Below are 22095 nucleotides of genomic sequence, written 5' to 3' on the forward strand. Positions count from 1 at the left end.
CACTCACCGGGGGTCACTTATTGGGGGTCACTTGCCAAGGGTCCCTCCCCGGTGATCACTTGCCAGGGGTTGTTCACCGCGGGTCATTAACCGGAGGTCCCTCCCCAGGGGTCACTTACCTGGGCTTCTTCCCCGCGGGTCGCTCACCGGGGGTCACTTACTGGGGGTCGCTCACCAGCGGCCACTCGCCGGGGGCCGCACACGGGGGGTCCCTCCCCCGGGGCCGCGCACCGGGGACCACTCGTCGGGGGTCTCTCCCCTGGGGGTCGCTGCCCGGGGGTCGCTGCCCGGGGGCCGCTGCCCGGGGGTCGCTCAGCGGCAGCGCTCCCGGCCCCGCCCGCTCCCACCCAAACCCCACCAACCGCCCCTCTCGGCCCCGCCCCCGCCCCGCCCAATCCCCGCCTCGCCCCGCCCACTCCGCCGCCTCCCATTGGCTGCTCACGTTCGGCCGTGGAGCGAGGAGCGCGCGGGGAGCGTTGCCTGGAAACCGGCGAGGGAATCCCGGGAATCCTCGAGGCGCCGGCGCTGCCCCCCCACTCCTGGAGCCAGCGGCCGTGCCCGCCCGGGAGCGGGCACTCAGCGCCTGGCTGCGGCCGCCACAACGGGCAGGGAAGCAGGCGCGCGGAAGGCGGGCTTCGGCCCCCGGGCAGCGAGGAGCCCTAAAAAGAACAAAAGTGTTGAAAGAGAGGGAACTCATCGCACCATCACAGAACATGCTGAGGTGGAAGGGACCCACGAGGAGCGTCGAGTCCAAGCCTTTGCCCGGCACAGGACCGACCCCAAGAGTCACACCGTGTGCCTGAACTCTGCCAGGCTTGGCGCTGTGACCACTGCCCTGGGGAGCCTGGTCCAGTGCCAACCACCCTCGGAGGGAAGAACCTTTCCCAAATATCCACCCTCACCCCACGTGAAAAAAACCTATTTGCAACCAAAAAAAAAAGTTTCTATTTTCTTCCTTCCCCTTCTCCTTATTTAGTGTTTACACAACAGTACTGCAGTGCCCTACTGGCTCAAAACTGAAATACTTGAAGTCCTTGCTGTATAGGCTGGATTTTGTCCCTTAGGCAGAGGCTAATCTGCTGCAGTCCACCAGGACTGCCAGAGCTTGGGGAAGGGATGGAGGCTATCGCAGGACGGAACAGAGATGCGGAGATATTCCCTGATATTCTACTCTAGAGGCGGCTCAAGAGACAGCCCTGAAGTTGGAAGCACTTGCCTTCGTCACTGGACGATCTTGTCCAGCACCACCGGTCAGATGTGTGGGGTTTATGTCCCACAGCAAATTAAAAACACCACAGCCATTATGTAAATGTGTATTTGTTTGAGTATTCACCCTGATGGTGTTCAGGCAGTTAGGCTGAGGTACTTTGTGGATTTTTGGAACAGAAATAACATCTTTTAATGGTGTCTGTGACCGGCTGAGGTGCAGGATGTGGCCTCTCTATTTTTAGCATCTGCTGGTACGCCCATCTGTAGTGAGAAAACATCCTGTGAGTGTTAATTTAGGTGATGCAACCTTTTAAGTCTGGAGAACTACTTCCTTCTTCAAAGCTTGCTAATTCTCACGAAAGAAATAAAGAGAATTTCATGACAGTGACCTATTTTTCACTTTGAATATCCCAACTATTGATGAGCATTTACATTAAAATATTTGAAGTTTAATAAATTTTGCAAAATGTCCTGGATGTTGAGGGATGTAGTGATGAACTCAGAATTAGAAAGTGGAGATTGTCTTCTTTTTCTTTGAAGCTCACAGGCCTATGAAAAAAAAGCTTTCTACAGAAACTTAAATTTTTTTATCTAATTTGTACACATTTCTACAATTAGGACAGCTGTAGGTTCACCCCTGGCAAAATCTCTCTGCTGGTAACCCAGCCACATGCTGATTAATCCTTATTTCATGTTCAAGTGACCATGACATTTTGGTCAGCTGGCGACAGAGCGGTCCAGGTGGGAAAGGAACAAGAACTTTAGAGCAGCATTTGCCTTTTTCTCTCCTCCACCCCCCTTTTCTACATATTATACTTTGCCACTTTCTCTGCTCAGCACACAGGAATTTGCTGGATGCATCCATGAATGCAGAACCCACTGGAATCACGACATTTGTTCCAAATGATCCAGCTAGTGCCAGGGAAGCAGAAGTTATGACTGTGTAACAACCACACTGTGAGGAGGAACAAGACTGAAAACCACTTTCCGTAAAGGGAAGGATTTGAACTGGTGTTGGAGATGTGCAAGGCTCTGTTCTTCTCCCTCCTTAAGTTGTTGACAGGACACAGTCCCCTCTCTTACCTGTCATTGAAAGGTCCTTCTAGTTACACTTATGGCAGTGTAACTTTGTACCAACATCAGCCGTGCACTGTAAGGCTGCTGAGGTTTCCAAAATCCACCTTTTTTATTTCTGCTAGTTCTGCTTCGTATCCTTCAAGCCAGTACACAAGAACAAAGCTTCAGCAAAGCCTACCTAACATTTTCTTTTGTTTCTGACATCATTAGCCAACGTAAACCAAACCATTAACAGGCATCCAAAAATATTTCTGGGAAGTTTTCACGTGCTCGCTGAGGATTCCAAAGTTTTCTTTGAGGGAGACTCAGGGAGACTCTAAGAAGAAGATTTTTGGTACAGTAAAAAAAAAATAAATAACGCAGCTGAAGCCCAGGCACCGCTGTATGAAGCAGATTGATTAACCTTAGTGCTGCTGCGTTCCCACTGGAATACACACTGGAATGACACTGGAATGCCGCCGGATTTCCTACTGGCCGCCCGGAAGCGGCTCCTCCCGTGACTCCCAGCGCGGCAGGACCGCCTCCCGCTTCCAGCCGGCACATCCTGCCCGGCCTCGCCTCCCCTGCCCGCCCCGATCCATCCCGGCCCGCCCCGATCCCACGCGATCCTCCCTCCTGCCCGGGTGAGTGCGGGGCCGCGGGACGGGAAGGGGCTAGATGGAGGCGGCGGGAGCCGGGAGGGGGGAGCGAGGACACCGCGTGTCCTCGGAGCCGCTGTGCCCGGCGCTATTCCCGCTGTGCCCGGCGGTATTCCCGCTGTGCCCGGCACTATTCCCGCTGTGCCCGGCGGTATTCCCGCTGTGCCCGGCGCTATTCCCGCTGTGCCCGGCGGTATTCCCGCTGTGCCCGGCGCTATTCCCGCTGTGCCCGGCGTTATTCCCGCTGTGCCCGGCGGTATTCCCGCTGTGCCCGGCGCTATTCCCGCTGTGCCCGGCGCTATTCCCGCTGTGCCCGGCGGTATTCCCGCTGTGCCCGGCGGTATTCCCGCCGCTTCCCAGGGAGCTGCCGTGGTGTGGGAGGGAACAGCCCTGGCGGGGAGCAGCTGCTCCCGTGTGGGGTTCTGCGCTGGGGTTTGTCCTCCAGCCCGGCACGGAAGGAATTGGGGGTGCTGGTGGATGGAAAGTTGGGGCTGAGCTGGCGCTGAGCTCCCAGCCCAGAAATCCGGGCGTATCCTGCATCCCATTCAGCGGGCCGTGGGTGAGGGAGGGGGTTCTGCCCCTCTGCCGCGCTCTGGTGATTCTCCACCTGGAGCGCTGCATCCAGCTCTGGAGCTCCCAGCTTGAGAAGGGCACAGACCTGTTGGATCAAGTCCAGGGAAGGCCAGGAAGATGATGAGAGGGATGGAGCAGCTGCGGAGACAGGCTGGGAGAGTTGGGATGGCTCAATCTGGAGAAGTCTCTGTGGAGACCTCCTTGCAGCCTGTCAGGACTTAAGTGGTGCAAGAAAGATGGAGAGGGACTTTTTATGAGGGCCTGTAGCTGCAGGACAAGGGGCAATGGGTTTAAGCTGAACGGTTTAGGTTTAGACTAAATGTAAGGGAGAATTTTTTTCTGCTGGAGGGTGGTGAGGCATTGGCTCAGGTTGCCCCGAGAAGCTGTGGATGCCCCATCCCTGGCAGTGCTCAAGGCCTGGTTGGATCCTGTTGGATGGGGTTTTGAGCAACTAGATATTGTGGAAGGTATCCCTGCCCATGGCAGGGGGCTTGGAACAGCTCTAATAACCAGCAGAACGCTACAGAACAGCACATGTTGTAAATGAAGCTGCGTTCTATGAATAGTAAATATCTGAATGTAACTTCTTTAAATCAGTGTGAATGAGCTGAGAGGTTGGCACAATGGATTTAGGTCTGGAATTCAAAACTATTAATCCAGGCTTGGTTGCATTTGTGTTGCTGTCATTTGGGGATGTCAGCTTTAGATCTTGGTGCCTTCAGCAGCATCTTCAGATCTTGCTGTCAGTCAGGGACTGATTTTCAGTCTTTAATTTTTTACGCGTTCCCTTGCCTCATGCTGCAGTTGGGAATGTTCATTCTCTCAGGAAGGAGGTGATGTGAATTCCCTCCTGCAGGGCTGAGGTGACCCTCGGTTACTGTTGAGGGACAGGCTGTGCAGGAGCTGCTGATGAAACACTGCCCAGGAGTTAGTGGGCCAGCAAGGGTGTCCTGCTGCACAGAAGAACTTAGTGCTGCATGTAAATACCAGAACTGGAGTTTAAGTTTCAAAATACGGGATCTGTGTAAATAAAAGTATCTCAACAAATTGATAGCATTTCCTATCAAATGGGTGTAGGGAGTAGAGCTGTCATTTTTACTTAGAAATTATGGCATCAGCACGTTCAAACTTCTCGGGTGTTGGCTTTCCAGACTTGCACAGTTACCTACCGTTACTTGATTTTCCCCTTAACTTTCCTGAGAATTTGGCAGCCAAACCATTTGTAGATCAACTTCTTTATTTTGGCATAATGGTACACAATCATACTATCTGCCTGGGAAAAACAAGGTAAATGACTTCCAGCTTCAAAATGAAATGTCTGTGCTTGTATGAAAGAATTCTTTTTGTTCTACATAAACAAAGTTTGACAGCTCGACAGGACTGAAAGCAGAATCTTGGCCTTTTAGTTCTTAAACTGGTAAATTTTACAAGTTTTAAACTTGTAAATGTAGTAATTACAGGGCATCAACAGGAAGGCCTAACAATGTTCCCTGTCTTCTGTAAACTGTTAATGCTTTGGAGCAAATAGTGAGGCTCTGAAACCAGAGCTGTTCCCGGGATACTCTGATATCCCACTGGGTAGGGTAAGAGTTGTTGCTCTGGGCCCGTGAGCTCTTGAGGTTGTGTTGCTGGTTGATTGTTTTGGTCCTCTCTCCTCTTGAACAGGAACCATGCCCAAGAAAGGAGGGAAGCATGCTGAAATGGGAAAAGAAACACAGACACAGTGTAAACGAGCAAAGCTGGAAGCAGCTTGTTCTCCCTCAGTCCTGAGTTTTGAGAACCCAGACAGCCTCTTCGGGAGCTTGATCTCCCCCATCAAAGAAGAGGTGTTTTTCAAGGAGTACTGGGAGCAAAAGCCACTGCTTGTCCAGAGCAATGATCCCCTGGTGGCTGCTTACTGCCTGTCCCTGTTCCAGCTGTCAGACTTGAAGGAGCTGTGCAGCCAGGGCCTGTACTATGGGCGAGATGTGAATATCTGCAGGTGTGTGAATGGAAAGAAGAAGGTTTTAAATAAAGAAGGCAAAGTGAATTACATGCAGCTGTAAGGTGTGAAACCATGTGAAACATTTCCAGTGTTCTTGCCAGTGAATTGCACCATGGAAAGGTACCAGCCCATTTTAGCTGAGTGTTCTCAGTCCTTGAGTTTGAGAACAAGACAGTGGTGCTGCACAGTTGTGTAAAGGACTTGGATTCTTGGAGGTGCTTTGATTCAGGTAGTCTTGAAGGTGTCAACACAATTGAATTGTGAGGTGGACCCAAATAAGATCCCAAACACAAGCTGAGTCCCAGGTATAGTGTTCCTGGCTGCTGTCAGCTTTAATGGCCAAGCTGCACTTGTGTGGATCTGGTACTTGGCACGTTCTGCTGTTTCCCTTCGGTGCCTTGTCTGTCACATGTGGGGTGTGGATGAGTCAAGTTTGGTTTTGAATATTCCCAAATGATTGGAGTAACTGGGGAAAGGTCTCTAACCTTTGTATGTTCTCTCTGGTGAGAGAATGCAGGTCCTGCATGTGCTTATTGTCTTATGGTGTTTTGCTGTTTGTGGGATTATTTTCCTCTGTTCAGCCTTGTCTGTCTGGTTGTGCAGCCTAAAGATGGCACAGGGAAGAGAACAAACCCAGGTTGGGGCACTAGACTTTTTGGCTTAGCAATGACTCTCATGGCAGATCCCCTTTGCATCTCCAGTGCTCTCCTTCAGGAGAAACACTGGTACAGAGCACCTTCCTTCCCAGCCTCTGTGTCCCTGATGTGATCATTCTTCCCAAGCCATGGGGAGGATGTGGGCTGGGCTTGGCTGAGCTCTTCAGCAAGTAACAGCATCTTTTTTTTTTACAGGAGGAGCTGTGGAAGATTCAGGAGAAGCTGGAGTGCTCCTTTGGGTCTCTGGTGGGGTCCAATGTTTACATCACTGCCCAGGGATCCCAGGGCCTTCCTCCTCACTATGATGATGTTGAGGTAGGACAGCACAACCTTGCCTGTGAAATTGTGCATGGGCTTTTGCTGATGGCAGTGTTTGCTGTTGTGTGTGTGCTTCTAACCCTCCCCCCCACTAAACATTATAGGAAAATGTTTGTTTTTTTTAATTTGTGTTTCCTTGTAGTCGTTTTTCTTACATATTTTTGCTGAAAATTTACTAATAGTAATATCTAATCATAATAGCATGTAAACTGGGTTTTCCAGACCTGGTATTTCCCTTAGATAAAAAGAGAAGTTTGTTTTCACAGCTGCAGAAGCTTTCTAGCACCTGTTTTTTCATTTTCACTTCATTCAGGCCCCAAGAATTTACAAGTCCTTTTTCCTTTACTAAGTACTTGCTCTTTCTTCAGCTGGACTGTAACAGCAGACTGGTTGTGCTTGTTGGTCCTACTGTTTTTAAGAAGTTACTGATATGATGAATTCCTGTGGTCCAAATGCATTTTAAATCAGCTTCTAAAAGAAACATACAAATATACACTGCGTTATAAAGAAAAAATTGGACTATCCCACTTAAACCAAATCAAAAAGTCCAATCCTTATATGTATATTTTGCTTTTTAATATTTTCATTTCCATTCAATACACCTGGAGTTTCATTTTCCTTATGCTTCTTATTCAGCAGCCTCACATCCAGCATTTCTAACTCATACCATCTACCCCCATTGGGCACCCTATAGAGGTTTCTGATGCTCTGTTGGGGATAAGCCTCTTTCACCTGAAATTTTGGCTATTTGTGTGGCAGATGTTCCTTTTGGGTTAGTTCTCTAGCACTTACTTAAGTGACTGGAGAGAAACAGGGATTTCCAAATGCCTGCCTTAGGATAAAACAGATCCCACTTCACAACTCCTCTGTCTGTTGTCTCTAAATAGAGACAAAAAAAATTAGTTCAAATTTAAATTTCTCTGAGTTGTAGCTATCTAAAAATTAATGGGAAAGGAATTACTTCCTTATGGATTTGGATTTATGGTCTTTTGCAGGTGTTTATCCTTCAGCTGGAAGGCGAGAAACACTGGCGGCTCTATAAACCAAGGGTGCCTTTAGCTCGGGAATATGATGTGGAATCAGAAGATAGGATTGGGAATCCCACACATGAGTTCATATTAAAGGTATGAGAATTTCATTGCCTTAGGTGGTCTGGGCTGTGATTGCCAGAAAAGTTAAAAGTGGTCCATTTCTTGAAGGCAGTGATTGTGGCTGTGAAACTGAGGGGAGGGTTTGCACACTGCGAGCACGAGAAATTTGGGTGATAGTTGTCTATATCCTTTTTTAAAGGTATCCTTTGCTTCTAGTATTTAAATAATGGGCCAAAACCCCCAGTTATTTCTGTAAATTGACTAGTACTCTCCAGGTTGGGCACCCTGACTCCTAGGTCATGTTTGTGGAGTTGTGTGCAGAAAAAACACTGGATTTGTGTATGGTTCTAAAACATTTTTATGCTTTTACATTTTTATGCTTTTACATGCTGCCTGTAATCCCTCAGGCTAATCCTTCTGTGCACTGAGACTTACTGCTGCACTGAACATTGTCAGTGTTCTGGTGAATGAGATTTAAATATTTATCCTTGGCTGATAAAGAAAAGCATGAACCAAACCCCACATAAACTTGCTGTATTAATTGCTCTTCCTTTTTCCAAACGTGAAATTCAAGTGTTTGGTTGGTGGTTGATTTTTGGAATAAAAGGAACATTTCATGAAGATTACTGAGTGTCAGCAGGGAATCTGGTGCTTGTCCTGTTCTGTTTTACCTGCTTTTGAAGTGGTACTTGTCCAGCTGGTGGTGCTGCTCCATGTTGGAATCCTCAGGAGTTTCTCTGCCTTTTGGCCTGTTCTGGAGCCTCTCTCTGCTCTTCTCAGTGTCCAGAGCTGCATTTGGGTGTAGGTGTTTGAGGAATAGTGTGACATGTTGGATGGTGTAGGTGTTTTAGGAATAGTGTGACCCATTGGATGGGATGCTGACATCATGAGCTGTGTTGTTTGACAGAGGGGAATATTCAATCGTCATCGTGTACTGGGTAATGCAAAGTCTAGTAAACTACAGTTCCCTTTTTCATTTCTGGAATATTTTGGACCAGACTTCAGTGCCTTTCATTTTTATAGAATAATGATGGGCTTAAAAGTTATCCAAGTTTTTAATTTATTTTTCTTCTGTTTGCTGTTGTTCACTTCCTGTGACCCATTTCTTCTGGGTGGCTGGTGTCAAAGTTTGGTTGTCTCTTTGTGGCTGCCTCTGAGAGGGATGCTGTTGTTTGACTCTATTTCCTCCCTAAACATCTTTCTAGAATATTTTCTTTCTCCATCTTTCAAATGAAGAGAATTCAGAATACTCTTGGTTGGTGTAGTCCCCACTCTGGTAAGGAAGGCAGTTTTCTTTGACTGTGCTGTCCAACTCTATAGGTGTTTACAGGACAAGCCATAAATAAACTTTTATTTCCTTCTTGGAGGCAATTTTATGTGCTTTACACCTTTCTTGTCTTGACTTTCCTTATCTAGTTTTTTTTCAGTGTGGAGTTTTAATTTACATAGGTGAGAAGAAAGATAGGGAGGAGGAGGAGGAAGGTCGTACCTGTTTTTTAAGTGCTTTAACTGAAAATCTCAGACAACAGTATTGTAACAGATTACCATTTTTACAGAATATTTGGCTTTTCTCGTGGAATACTAGCCTTTTCTTTTGATGTGATCTGACCAAATCCCCATTTCACTGCTCCTCTGCCAGCCCACTGTGTTGCCAGCAGGTCCATCTCAGCTGCTTCTTTGTCCTCTTCCTGCAGCTCAGTGGGAGTCTGTGTGTTCTGTGATGTTAAAAAGCTTGTTTCACGTTTTCAGCAAATATTGACAGCAGGTTGGAAAGTTTAAGGTTCTGAACTTCTGGCTTGGTGTTCTTTATGTTATTAAAGTGTACATTGCAGGACTGCTCCATTTTGTGATTCTAAAGGATATATATTGTCAGACTGTCTGCTCAGAGAGTATTTTCTCTGACTGCAGTAAGGTTTGACCTGGTGCCCTGAATATATCAATTTTCTTGCAGCCAGGTGACTTACTGTATTTCCAAGAGGGACCATCCACCAAGCTGACACTCCTCTTGGGACCTCCCATTCAACACACGTGACCATCAGTACCTACCAAAACAAGTAATTATTCTTTATCTTTTGTTTTGTGTGGCTTTCCTCTGCCAAGTGATGTGTGTGAGTAGTACAGACCTGAGATGTGGTGAAGTTTTGAGGCTTGGGGGAAGGAGGGGAGCAAGAAGACTGTTGTTGTTTGAAGCAGCCTGTTTGAGAGGTTTTCATGCAGCAAGCTTGATTGCTTTTTAATTGCTTATTTTATTATTTACCAGCTGTAGGCTTTAATGTGGAAAATGCTACAACTGCAAACTCACTTCTGTATTTAAAAAAAATCATCAGTGGCTGAAGTTACTGTTCATTTCATAGCTCAGATAAAGAGTCATGAGTTACTCCTTTCATCATGTTTTCTCCTGTATTTGATAGTCACCTGCACTAATCTTCTGACAGATTTGCTGCCAATTCTTCCTTGCAAACATTTTCTGCTTATCTGTGTTTTTTTTTGTCTCCTACCCCATGTATGCAAGTCAGATTTCTTATGACACACTCCCAGTCCTTGTGCCCACACTGTTATCACACAGGGAAATGTTCTTGCCAACCTAATCAGCCTCCCAGATGCTGGGTTTGGAGCCATTGGTCTGAGTTAGGAATTAGGAAGGGCAGAACAAGTTTGGGCATATTCTAGATAACTGTGAGATGAATCTCTGACCACCAGCTGTGCCATTCTGGAAGCCAGGATGGGCTGGTAACTTCATCTGGCCACTCCTCCAACATGGAGAGAGGGTTAAGAGGAAGCTGCTCAAAGGTGTCAGTCTTCTTAAAAGTTGGGTTCAGATTATTTCAATTTACACATGTGTTCTTTTATTCAGAAGGTAAAAAAAAACTAAACCCAAAAAATAGGAGAGGAAAAGGAAAAGCTGCTCTCCTTCCAAGGTTAAAAAGTGGAGTCATGCCCCGTTAAGGCTGTTGGTAATGAAGAAGTGCTGACATCCTGCCTCTGCACCTCCTGTCAGCAAGTGCAGGGAAAACAAGCAGGAGTCCTGGTGCAGGCTGCTGTTCTGACTTGTAGATGGAAGTATGATCTGGAAGCATTTCCTTGGCAAATTGAAGAGAAATCCTTGAAAGCAGCTGTGGAGGAAGTGCTGGTGGAGGCGGCACTTCCAGGTATTTTCAGGTTTGTCTGGGCCAGATCCCAGCAGGAGAGAAGTGTGCACATGCGGGATAAGCATGGCAGTATGGAAAAGCAGTCCCTTCAAAGCCCGGCTCCCCCCAGCTCCCTTTGGAGGTGACCCCCCACCCCTCGCGCTCCCTTTGGGGTCCCCCCCGCTCTTTCCCCCCCGCCGCTTTCCCGCCGTGCCCGCCCCGCTCACCCGACAGGGCGGGGCCGGCAGGGACGGGGCGGGGACGGGCCGAGCGCTGATTGGCTGCGGCGGGGGCTCGAGAGGCGGGGCGTGCGCAGAGCGCCATGTTGTCTGCGGGGCAGCGGTAGCGGTGGAGGTGCGGCTGCGCTCGGAGAGCGCGATTCTGGGGATCCGCTCGGGGCTGCGGGAAGCGCGGCTGTGGGTGGAAAGGCTGGAGGGCTCGGGAGGGGTTAGCCGAGGGGTTCGGGGGTTCCCGAGGGTCAGAGCGCGGGGCCTGGAACCCGCGCGGGAGGGGGGGGTGGGGCTGTCCCAGCGCCCTGGCTGCACTGCGCAGGCGCGCAGGCGCTACCCGCCGGCATGACCCGCGACCCGCCATTACCGCTCCCGTCACAGCGCCCCCTGCCGGCCCGGCGGACCGACCCCAGGGAAAGGGGATCCCAATGCCCCCCCCGAACCCCAGAGACCCCCAACACGCAGCACACAGAGACCCCAAAGGGACTGGGGCCCGGGGGTTCCCTAAAGCCCAGCAGTGGGGTTCAGGGGATCTCCCAGCCCCCAGGGGAAGGAGTCCTGGGGGTGCCCCCCAAAGTCCGGGGGGGAGATGTACCGCATCCGTGTAAGGGGCTCCCAGTGCCCCTCAGTACGGCCCAGTAACCCCCTCAGTGACCAGCCAGTGTGTCCCAGTGACCTCCCACTGCCCCCCAGTATGGCCCAGTGATGTTCCAGTGAGCACCCAGTAACCCCCAGTATGGCCCAGTAACCTGCCAGTGTCTCTCCCTGTGTCCTGATAATCCCCCAGTAACTCCCAAGTCCCTCCCAGTGCCCTCCCAGGATCCCTCAGTAAGCCTCTAGTCCCTCCCAGTGCCCTCTGGTTCCCCCCAGTGTGTCTTAGTATCCTCCAGTAATCACTCAGTGCCCTGCAAAGCCCCCCAACTGTCCCCAAGGTGTCCCCAGATGCCCTTGGCCTTTCTGTGAGCGTGTGGGGGGGCATTTTTGGGGTCAAAGGGTCCAGGGGGGGCTCCTAGGGTGAGATGGAGGGTTGGGGACATCAGGGATGGGGCTTGGGGCCAGTGGAATTGGGGGTGTCAAGAGGGGAATAATGGCAATGGGGAGGCCCTGGGGACACTGGAGACACCAGGCTTGTCTTGGAGTGTCAAGGGGGAATTAGGAACACCAAGAGGGTCTTGAGGACACTGGGGAGGTCTCAGGACTCAGCTGCTCTTGGTGCAGCCCCTCACCTCCCCCCCAAACCTCTTTAACCTCCCCATATGTCCCTTAACCTTCATTTTCCCTTTAGTCCCCTCCCCCCACAGACCCCTTTGATGCCCAAATGCCCCCAAAACCTGTTTTAACTCCCCCAAATACACCCAAAGACCCCTAAACGCCCCCAAATCCCCATCCAAACCCCCAGATCCCTTCAAACCTCCCCCAGCCCCCCCCTCAAATCTATTCCAACCCCCCCCCCAAAGAGGGGGGCACCCTGGGACAGGAGCACAGTGTGGGCTGTACTGGGGGCACTGGGCTGTACTGGGAGGGCACTGGGGGGGGCTCAGGTGTCCCAGGACAACGTGGCCCAGCTCCAGGAGAGCTCTGGGGAGCAGTGAGGAGGTACTGGTCTGTCCTGGTCTGTACTGATCTGTACTGGTTTGTACCCCCAATCCCCAAAGCCCCTCCCCAGCTCCCCCAGGGCCCTCCCGCACCCCAAAGCCCCCCCAGGCCCCTGACTTGGTCCTGCTGCCCCTTGAGCATCTGCAGCTGCTGCAGAACCAGGCATTTCATCAGCAAATGTTCAGGTGACACCAAGCTGGGGGTGTGTTGATGTGCTGGAAGGCAGGAGAGCTCTGCAGAGGGACCTGGCCAAGCTGGATCCATGGGCTGATTGCAAGGGGATGAGGGTCAAGCAGGCCAAGGGCCGGGTCCTGCCCTTTGGCCACAAGAAGCCCCGTCAGCCCCCCGGGCTGGGGCCAGAGTGGCTGGAGAGCAGGCAGGCAGAAAGGGAGCTGGGAGTGTGGATGGACAGGCAGCTGAACAGGAGGCAGAGTGTGGCCAATGGCAGAGGTGGCCACACTCAGGCAGCTGAACAGGAGGCAGAGGTGGCCAAGAGGGCCAATGGATGGTGTCCTGTGTGAGGAAGAGTGTGTCAGCAGGAGCAGGGAAGGGATTGTTGGGCTGGACTGAGCACTGGTGAGGCCACCCCTGGAGTGCTGTGTCCAGCTCTGGGCCCCTGAGTTGAGGAAGGCCCTGGAGGGGCTGGAGCAGGTGCAGAGAAGAGCAGCGAGGCTGGGGAAGGGAGTGGAGCACAAGTGGTGTGAGGAGAGGCTGAGGGAGCTGGGGGTGTTGAGGCTGGAGAAGAGGAGGCTCAGGGGAGACCTCCTGACTGTCTGCAAGTCCCTGCCAGGAGGTTGGAGCCAGGTGGGGGTGGGGCTGTTGTGCCAGGAAGCAGCAGTAGGTCAAGAGGGCTGGGTCTTGAGCTGTGCCAGGGGAGGTTTAGGTTGGATATGAGGAAGCAATTTTTTCGGGGGAGAGTCATCAGGCCTTGGAATGGGCTGGGCAGGGAGGGGGTGGAGTCAGCGTCCCTGGAGGTGTTGAAGGTGAGAGTGGATGTGGCCTCAGTGCCATGGTCTGGGAAGCATGGCGGGGTTGGATCCAGGGTTGGACTTGATGATCTCAGAGGTCTTTTCCAACGTGGCTGATTGTGTGATTCTCTGATTCCCATTCCTATGGCAGCACATGCTTGAGGCTCTATCCCCAGGGTGATAGAGATGTCTGTCCATATATGTCTCCAAGGTTAGTGTGTAAATGTGTGGTGTTAGCAAAGCAGGCTGAGTTGTGGGCTGGTTGTAGAAGGAGAAAAAAGGCCAGAGGCCAGTGCAAGCAGGCAGCCCTCAGCTTGCACCTGATGTCCCCTCCCTGCAGGTTCCTATCCTTGAGCCCAGGCCCTGAGGTGAGGCTGAGAAGTGGCGCGGAGGTGAGCCCAGAGCTGTCCCTGAGGTGAGGCTGAGAAAAAGTGCAAGGCAGAGGTGCTGCTGAGGAAGGAGAGCCCTGTGGTGGGGAAGAAGACAAAGCTGTGAATGCCCATCCCCGAGAAGGTGCTGTGTCCATCCCCTGTGTGCCAGGTGAGCTGGGGCTTTGCTGCAGAGCTGCGGTTGCTGATTTGGGCGGCTGCAAGTGCTGAGATGGTGGGCACCCAGGAACACAAACTGTGCCTGGCCACGGAGCCTGCAAGGAGGAGCAGAGACAGCGGTGGCAGTGTGGGGGGCCAGGTTGTCCCTGTGCCTTCCCCTGTAGGCCCTGGCTGTCCCTGCTGGGCCCCTGTCCATCCCCATCAGGTCCCTGCCCGTCCCCCCCGGGCTGAGCTCCCCCCAGGAAGTGCCGTGGAGCTGAAGCTGCTGCCATCCCCCCCCTGCAGCCGCTGCCCCAGCCAAGGGAGCAGCAAAGGCAGGGCCAGGAGCAGAGGCAGCAGCAGGGGAGCCCTGGGGGGGCCGGGAAGGTCTTGTGTGGGTCAGGAAAGAGGCGCTGGGCACGAGGCCGGGGCTGTGCTGAGCAGGCCCAGCCCTCACATCCCCCCAGCCAACGCTGGCTGCCCGGGGGGCTTGGGAGGGACCCCCAGCCCATGTGCCCCACACTGAGCTGGCAGAGAGAGAGCCAAGAGACAGGGCCGTGGGCAGGGCCACGGGTGAGGGACAGGCAGGGCCATTGCAGGGCCACGGTGAGGGCACAGCCTGTGGCAGCAGAGCTGCCCAGGGCCGGGGGCAGTCGGGGGTGTTGGTACCAGGCACGGCTGGGGCCGAGCACAGCATGAGGCCTCTTCAACACACCTGGAGCAGCCTCCCACTTGCCAGCTGTATTCTCAGGGCACAGACATTTCTTTGGGCCAAAGAGCCCTAAAACAGTTGGCACTGACCACACTTTACCACCATCTGTTCTCCAAGTGCTCTGCTGGTTCAGAGCAGCACTGTAAGACAGTGGGGACCCCTGGTATCCTTTGGACAGCAAAGTCCAGAACCGGGGGGGGGCGGGCAGAGAAGGGGAAGCCTGGACAGTGGGGACCCCTGGGATCCCCGGGACAACGAACTGGAGAAACTGGAGAGGGGGAATGTCTGGGAACGCGGCACTCCGAAGGCAAGAGTCAGAGGAAAAGGGAGCCTTGGGACCCCCAACACTCCCAGCATCCCAAAGTGGGACCCCCAGCATCCCAGACAGGGGAGACCCTCTGAATCCCAGAGGGGGCAGACCACAATGGGAGAAGTCGTGGGAGCGCTTTTTAAGGCAGAATTTTCATATTCTTGAGTATTTTTTCCTGAATCTCAACTTTTTGCAGTTTGCGGGGGGGGGGGGCTTTATCTTGCTATTTCTGAGAGATTTTTTGCCTGAATCCCGGTGGTTTGGGTTTTTCTGGGCTGAATCTTGGTGTTTTGGAGGTTTTTATGATGCCCGGTGAGTTCTAGAGATGGACTTGGGCAGGAGGAACCCCCAAGCCAACGCACTCACCCCTTCTTTTCCCCTCCCATCAGGATTTGTCCTTTCCAAAGCTTGGGCGGATGGAGGAGGAGGCTGCGAGGAAGAGGAAGATGCCTTGGGCCCCCCAGGCAGGTGAGGAGGCAGTCAGTGTCCCTTTGGGCGGGTGTTGTGCTGGCTCTGTCAGCCGAGCATGGCCCCGGCTGCAGGACAACCCCGCTGGCGCCGCCGTCCTGCCGGGGCCGGAGTTGGGGGGATGTCCTTGGCCTTCCCTGTGGGCCGGAGGCAAATCCCCTGCCTGTCCTTGTTGCTTCCTGCCCCAGGCCCCGAGCTGAGGACGGAGAGCCCGGAGGACAAATCCCCCCATGAGACCCTGGTGGGAGAGGCCGTTTTGAAGGGCTCCCCGGCGCAGGAAGGCACCGGGGAGGAAAAGGGCCGGAGATCCCCCCCCAGGAGGGGCTCCAAAGCCATCCCAGGGTGCTCTGAGGAGGAAAGAGCCAGCCTGTGCCGGGAAGGCAGCCGGAGCTTGAGGGGGAGCTCTGAGCTGGTGGTCCCTGATCAGCCTCCCAGCAGGGAGAAGCCCTTCAGGTGCTTGGAATGTGGGAAGAGCTTCAGGAAGAGCTTCAACCTCCTCAGCCACCAGCACATCCACACTGGGGAACGTCCCTACATGTGTGGTGAATGTGGGAAGAGCTTCAGGCAGAGCTCCAACCTCCGCACCCACCAGCACATCCACACTGGGGAACGGCCCTATCCGTGTATGGAATGTGGGAAGAGCTTCAGGGACAGCTCCCACCTGATCCAACACCAGCACATCCACACCGGGGAACGGCACTACACCTGTAGGGAATGTGGGAAGAGCTTCAGCCAGAGATCCACCCTCCTCCAACACCGTGGTGTGCTCACTGGGGAACGGCCCTACACGTGTTGGGAATGTGGGAAGAGCTTCAGTTACAGCTCCACCCTCCACATCCACCGACGCATCCACACTGGAGAACGGTCCTACAAGTGTGGTGAATGTGGGAAGAGGTTTCAGACCAGCTCACATCTCCTCAGGCATGAGTGGACACACACAGATGAGAGGTCCTTCCGCTGCACCGACTGCGGGAAAGGCTTTAAGCAGAACTCCCACCTTGTCACCCACCAGCGCATCCACACCGGGGAGAGGCCCTACAAGTGTGTGGGGAGTGTGGGAAGAGCTTCACCCAGAGCTCTCACTTGACCACACACCAACAGACCCACCAGTAAGAGAAGTCCTTTGAGTTCCCCGACTGCAGGAAGAGCTTTGGCCGCTGCTTCCACTGCAAATGAACCCCCTGATGGTGAAGCAACCCCTGAGTCCAGTGACTGTCAGTCCATCCGTTTCGACCACAAAGGGCCAGTCCCCTTTCACAGGGGCATGTTCTTCCATCAGAACCCTTCTTGTGGGGTGTGTGGAGATTCCTGCCGTGGCTGGGGACCCCCCCAGTGTCAGTGCTGGAGGTTGAGAGCAGAGATCTCTCCACCAGTGTTGGTCTGGGGGAGTTCCATCCATCTCTAATTAAGAATTATTGCTTTTTTGCCAGCTTGAGTGGAATTGCTTCAACAATTGCTTTAGTGTAGAGCACTGCCCTATCTTCTCCTGTACTCCTGGTAGTTTTAGTGTTTCTATTGTGCAGTAAATAATTCTGTTGAAGATCTTTTGTCTGATCATTTGTAACCCTAAATAAATTTATTTCTTTCAGTAGATCTGATTTGCCATCATTAAAACCTGGGGGACAAAAGTGATTTAGTCACATCTTTGTAATTCCTCTAAACTGAAACTGTTGGCATGATCCAAGGCTGAGATTGGATCCAGTAGCCCCCAGCACCCCACAGGAAGTTGGGAGCTCAGGGGGGCCACACCTCTTTCCCAAAATCTGATGCCCAAAGACCCCCATGGGACTGTTGGACCCTCCAGACCATCCCCCCTTTTCCACCCTTCTCCCTGTTCCTCCCACTTTTCCATGGTCCCCTCAATCCACAGCCCTCCCTGGATCACTGAGGGTCACAACCTTCATTTTCCCCACTCTCCCACCCCTTCCACATCATCCCTACACTCCCCAGCCCCCTCATGCTCAGTTTGGGGGTTCCACCCTCCCCTTTCCCTACTCTTCTGACCTCTCCCACCCATTTCTCATCATCCCCCAAATCTCAGTGCCCCCCCCCCTCCACTTTTGGGGGGTCCCACTCCCCTCCTACTCAGTTTGGGGTCCCACCACTCCTTCTGTCCCCTCTGGCCCTTTTCCCACTGACCGCCCCCTTCCCACCCCCCGCTCACCCGAGAGCTCCTCGCCCACAGCGGGGGGGGCTCCCAGCACCACCAGTGCCCAGAGAAGTCCCCCCAGAGAAGGGGTTGGGTGGGGTCCTGGGTGGGCTTTGAGTATGTTTAGGCAGTCCTGCAGAGCCTGTGTGGAGGTTTAGGGGGTTCCCAGCATTTTTCAAAGTGTGCTGGGTGCCTTATTGAGGGGTTAGTTTCCTCCCAGAGCCCCCCAGAGCGGGCTGACAGGGGGGAACAGAGGGGGGTCCCCATTCCCGATCCATCCCGGGGCCTGTTCTGCCCCCCCCAAACTCGGCTCCACCCCTTGGGATTCCCCCAAGCCCCTTCCCCACTGCCCCCCAATAACCGGGACTGGGGAGAACTGGGAAGCTTTCCTGGGATCAGGAGTGACAGCAGGGGAGCGGGGGACACACGACCCCCCCAAAATCCTCACAGGGACAGGAGGGGTCCAGACTGGGCCCGAGGCCCCGGGGAGGGGCTGCGGCCGCCGCCGGCTCAGGAGCTCTGTGGGGAGAGAAAAGGGGGTGACACCGGGGTGGGGGGTCCCCGGGGGGGCACAGACGCTCTGGGGGGACACACGACCCCCTGGGACCCCCCTCACCTTTTGGCACAGGTAGAAGCCGAGCCCCAGCGCCAGGGAGACGAAGGCCAAGAGGAAGCCCCCGGCCCCTCCTTGGCAGCAATTCCTCAGGCTGATGGAGCCCGGCAGGGCCGGGGCCGCCGGCGGTGTCCGATCCCGGCAGGAAGCGGGGAGGGCCCCGGGGAGTGGCGGCGGCGGCGGGCGGGGCCCTGGGGGAGCCGCCCCGAGGGGTCCCCGCCGCCCGTGGCACTGAAGGAGCCGCCCCGGGACGGGCCCTGGCGGGGGTCGCCAGAGAGGGGGGGCGAGCTCGGAACGGAATCAGCTCCGGAGAATAAACCAAGGAAAACCAAAGGGCCGCGCCGGGGGAGTCTCCGCCGCCCCGGAGCTGAAAGAGCTGCCCCGCGGGACGGGCGAGGAGGGGCGGCGGTGAAACAGTCGCCCTGGGTGTGGCGAGGGAGGCGGGAATGGGATAAAAGAGAGAGAATAGAGAGAGAAATGGCTTTGTTTCCCCCCTCCCTCCCCACCCCAGCTCCATTTTGTATACAGATAAAACCAGAGATCAGCATGTGCTTCCCTTCCCCCTTTTCCCCTCAGGGGAACAAAAAACAGAAAAGAAAACCTTGGGAAAGAGGGGGGAAAGCCAACATTGGAAAACTATCTCCTCTGAGATAAGTTGTGCTGCCAAAGGAAACGCTGACTCCAGAGGTGCCCTCGGTGGGGCAGAACACCCACCCTGCCCACTCACAAACTTCAGCTCCACATTGGGGTTTTCCCCTCCCTGGCACTGCCCAGTCCAGCCCCTCCCTGGTCCCCCCATCTCCCTGCCCCTGCCCCTGCCCAGCAGAGCAGCACACTCAGCTCTGACCCTGCAGCAGGCCATGGAGGCCCTGGAGCTCAGGGACAGGCCCTCTGGGTCTGCAATGCTCAGCACATCATCAGCTCAGGCAGCTCCTGCAGCCCCAGGGCCAGCCCCGCTCCCCAGCACAGCAGCAGAGAATCGGCCCCGGGCTCCTCAGGCCCCATTTGCCATCTCCAGGGGCACTGGCCACTACCAGCACCAGCTGGAGCAGCCTCACCCCCACAGCCCCCACAGTGGGACCCTGAGGGCAGCACACGGACTCCAGGGAGAAACCAGCAAGGCAAGGACCCTCTGGAGAGTCTGCTCCTTGGCCTTCTTCTTGAGAGCCCTGGAGAAGAAGAGCTGAGGCTTCAGGCTGTGCCCGGAGCAAATGGAGCCCCTTGTGTGGTGGAAAGAGTGCAGTGGAGCCCAGGTCATGCCAGCAGTGCCATGGCCACAGGACTGACCCAGCCCAGCCCGCGGACCAAGGCCCAGAGCACTGAGGCCTCACCCCAGGCCCAGAAGGGGAGGGGGGCAGGAGAAAAAGAGCAGCTCTCAACAGGCCAAATGCTGTTGCTCCCTGGCACTGCTGCTGTGCTGGGACTCTCTTTCCCTGCCCCTCTGCACACAGGCACTGCCCTGCCAGACTCATCAGAGGTCTCAGAAGATTGAACTCACAAAAACAAGTCACTGAAGGATCCTTGACTTTGTTTCAATGCATTCCTCATTTACACAGACTCTGGGTCAAATTCAAGGTGTAGACAGTGAACTAGACATGGGATGAATAATCAATATTCACTGTACACAACTTTATCCCAGGAGAAAAAACACATGAAAACCCTAACCCAGCACCACAAAACCCTGAGCAGGCAGGCTGGAACAAGGTGTTCCATTCTGAATGCTATGGAAGAGAAAACAGGCAGTTTGTGCCTTTAGAAAAGAATCCAGTCATCATTTTCCTCAGGGCATCCCCGAAGAAAAAGATTTCTTAAGAGAGTTGCCAGAGCTTGGCAGCAGGCTGTCCTTCTCAGCTTGGAAAATCTCTGCTAACTCACCTAACAATGGTACAAACCCCCCACGTTAATGTTGTCAAACAGCTGCATCTGCAGGATTCATGTTCCAGCCTTACCTAATGCACAATTATCACACCTCTTTTTAAAATTAAAGGGGAGAAAAAAAAAGCTGGGGGTGAGGGGAGACTCCCCACCCCAGTCATCCATCAAGTGTACATCCTGGCCACTGCTCCTAAGAAATTTAATATATGCTAAAGAGATATAAAAAGACATAAAAAGCTTTCAGAAATAAAAGTGCTTCAGAAGCTAGATTTTAATATTGCCAAGTGGTTTTTTGCCAGATTATAAAGTTGACTGAAATGCCAGGATACTGCATTTTGGAAGCAGCAGCAGCTCACATATTGCCTTGTATTAGTGGCTGAAGTGTATTGCTGATTCCAAAGCTGGACTATCATCATCTGTGGGGGAGAGTAGATAAATAAAGAAATAAAAATTGGCATTCCCTACCAACCCTGCTGCCTTGAAGCACTCTTTTCAAATGCAGCCTCCACAGGAAAAAAAAGTTAAGAGCACTTTATTTTGATTATAGTGTTTTCCCCAGGCAGGAATTTTAATTTCAGTTAGAATCTTGGAACCATTACATTTTCAGTGAGGCATTTTTGTATTTACAGTTGACATCTTCAGAGAAGAATGAAACCTTTGAGCAACAGCTCTAAAGCATGAAGGTTGCCTGCAGTAAATACTTAAATTATTTTACACTCAAATGGAGCCTGTTGTTTTTAGCTAAAATTTAATAAACCTGAAATCAATGACCTTTCTTTTACTGAAAGCCTGCCCTTTGGAAAACTAACTTTCCCGAGAAACATTTTTGGGTGAATAAATGCCAAACAAAGGGCTATTGAAATCTAAACATTTTCTCCATTTATACCTTGTGAACATTTAGTTCCTAAATTCCCAACTGCTACCTAATGTACAGAACAGTGGTGCCTTGGTTGAATCCCATAGCATTGATTTCAGAGTGTCACAGGGATCTCATTGACAGGAATCAATTAGAATCCAAAATCAATCAAATGTGTTCTTGCACTACCATTCATCGAATTTGAATATCCCCACATTAATTGTAAGCATGGGAAAGAACCTAGAAATAAGTTTTGAAAAGGTACAGAAATAAAAATCAGTCAACTTTGAGAAGATAATAGTGCATCTGAGCATGTTTCATGCCTGCTGGGGTAAGTTAATGGTGAATCACACCTTCCCTTCCCAGCACAGGCTGAGATATATTCTTTTTGGAACATGAAAATACCCAGGGACTGAAGGCAGAGGACACACCAGTCAATGATCCAGCATTATTTTATGAACAGCCTGTTACACACCCAATATCAAACATGCTGCCAGGATATTACAAAATGCACAAGTGTGTGACACTCTGAAAAACTGCACATTGTAAGTGAGCCACTGCACTTCAGGGAGAAAGAAAGGAGAGAATTACTGAATCTCTACCAAAAAAAGCAGGAATAGATGTGGCCACTTATCCAAAGAGCTGTTACTGTTGCTGAGGACTCCTCTCTAAACACATTCACCTGTAATTCTGTCAAGGTAATAAATCCTTCCACTCCTTACAGCAGACTCAAAAGCACCCTGCTATTTAATTTCAATGGAAAAATGGCCCAAAGTGCCTAAAACATTTCCTTTTGCTCATGTAAAAGTGCTGGCATTTTACTTCCTTCCTGATAAGCCAGTGCCAATGGACCTGATTGTTCTTTTCTTATTCAAAGCATATCAGTAGTTCCAAAGCACTCTCCATCTTATCAGGTGTCTGATCAGCACAGTTACTGAAACCAGTTTGTCCTGCTCCTCTCTCCTTCTGCCAGGCTATCAGATAAACCCAACTAACTCTGTATTTACACACCATCAAACATAAGTTGAGTCTTCAACCCACTGTAGCCTGTTTCTGGCATGTTACAGGTTTGCTGCTTGACATTAGTTGTACCCAAAACAGCAACAGTGAATTAGCT

The 22095-nt window shown here is 52.4% G+C and overlaps 1 pseudogene; it reads left to right on the plus strand.

Moving 5' to 3' along the window:
- The window catches only part of LOC135405044 (zinc finger protein 883-like), a 282116-nt pseudogene extending 265544 nt beyond the window's left edge, over positions 1 to 16572 (plus strand).
- Positions 16573 to 22095: the final 5523 nt, after the last annotated feature.

Source organism: Pseudopipra pipra, chromosome W (assembly GCF_036250125.1).
Source record: "Pseudopipra pipra isolate bDixPip1 chromosome W, bDixPip1.hap1, whole genome shotgun sequence".
In the NCBI taxonomy this organism is placed as follows: Eukaryota; Metazoa; Chordata; class Aves; order Passeriformes; family Pipridae; genus Pseudopipra; species Pseudopipra pipra.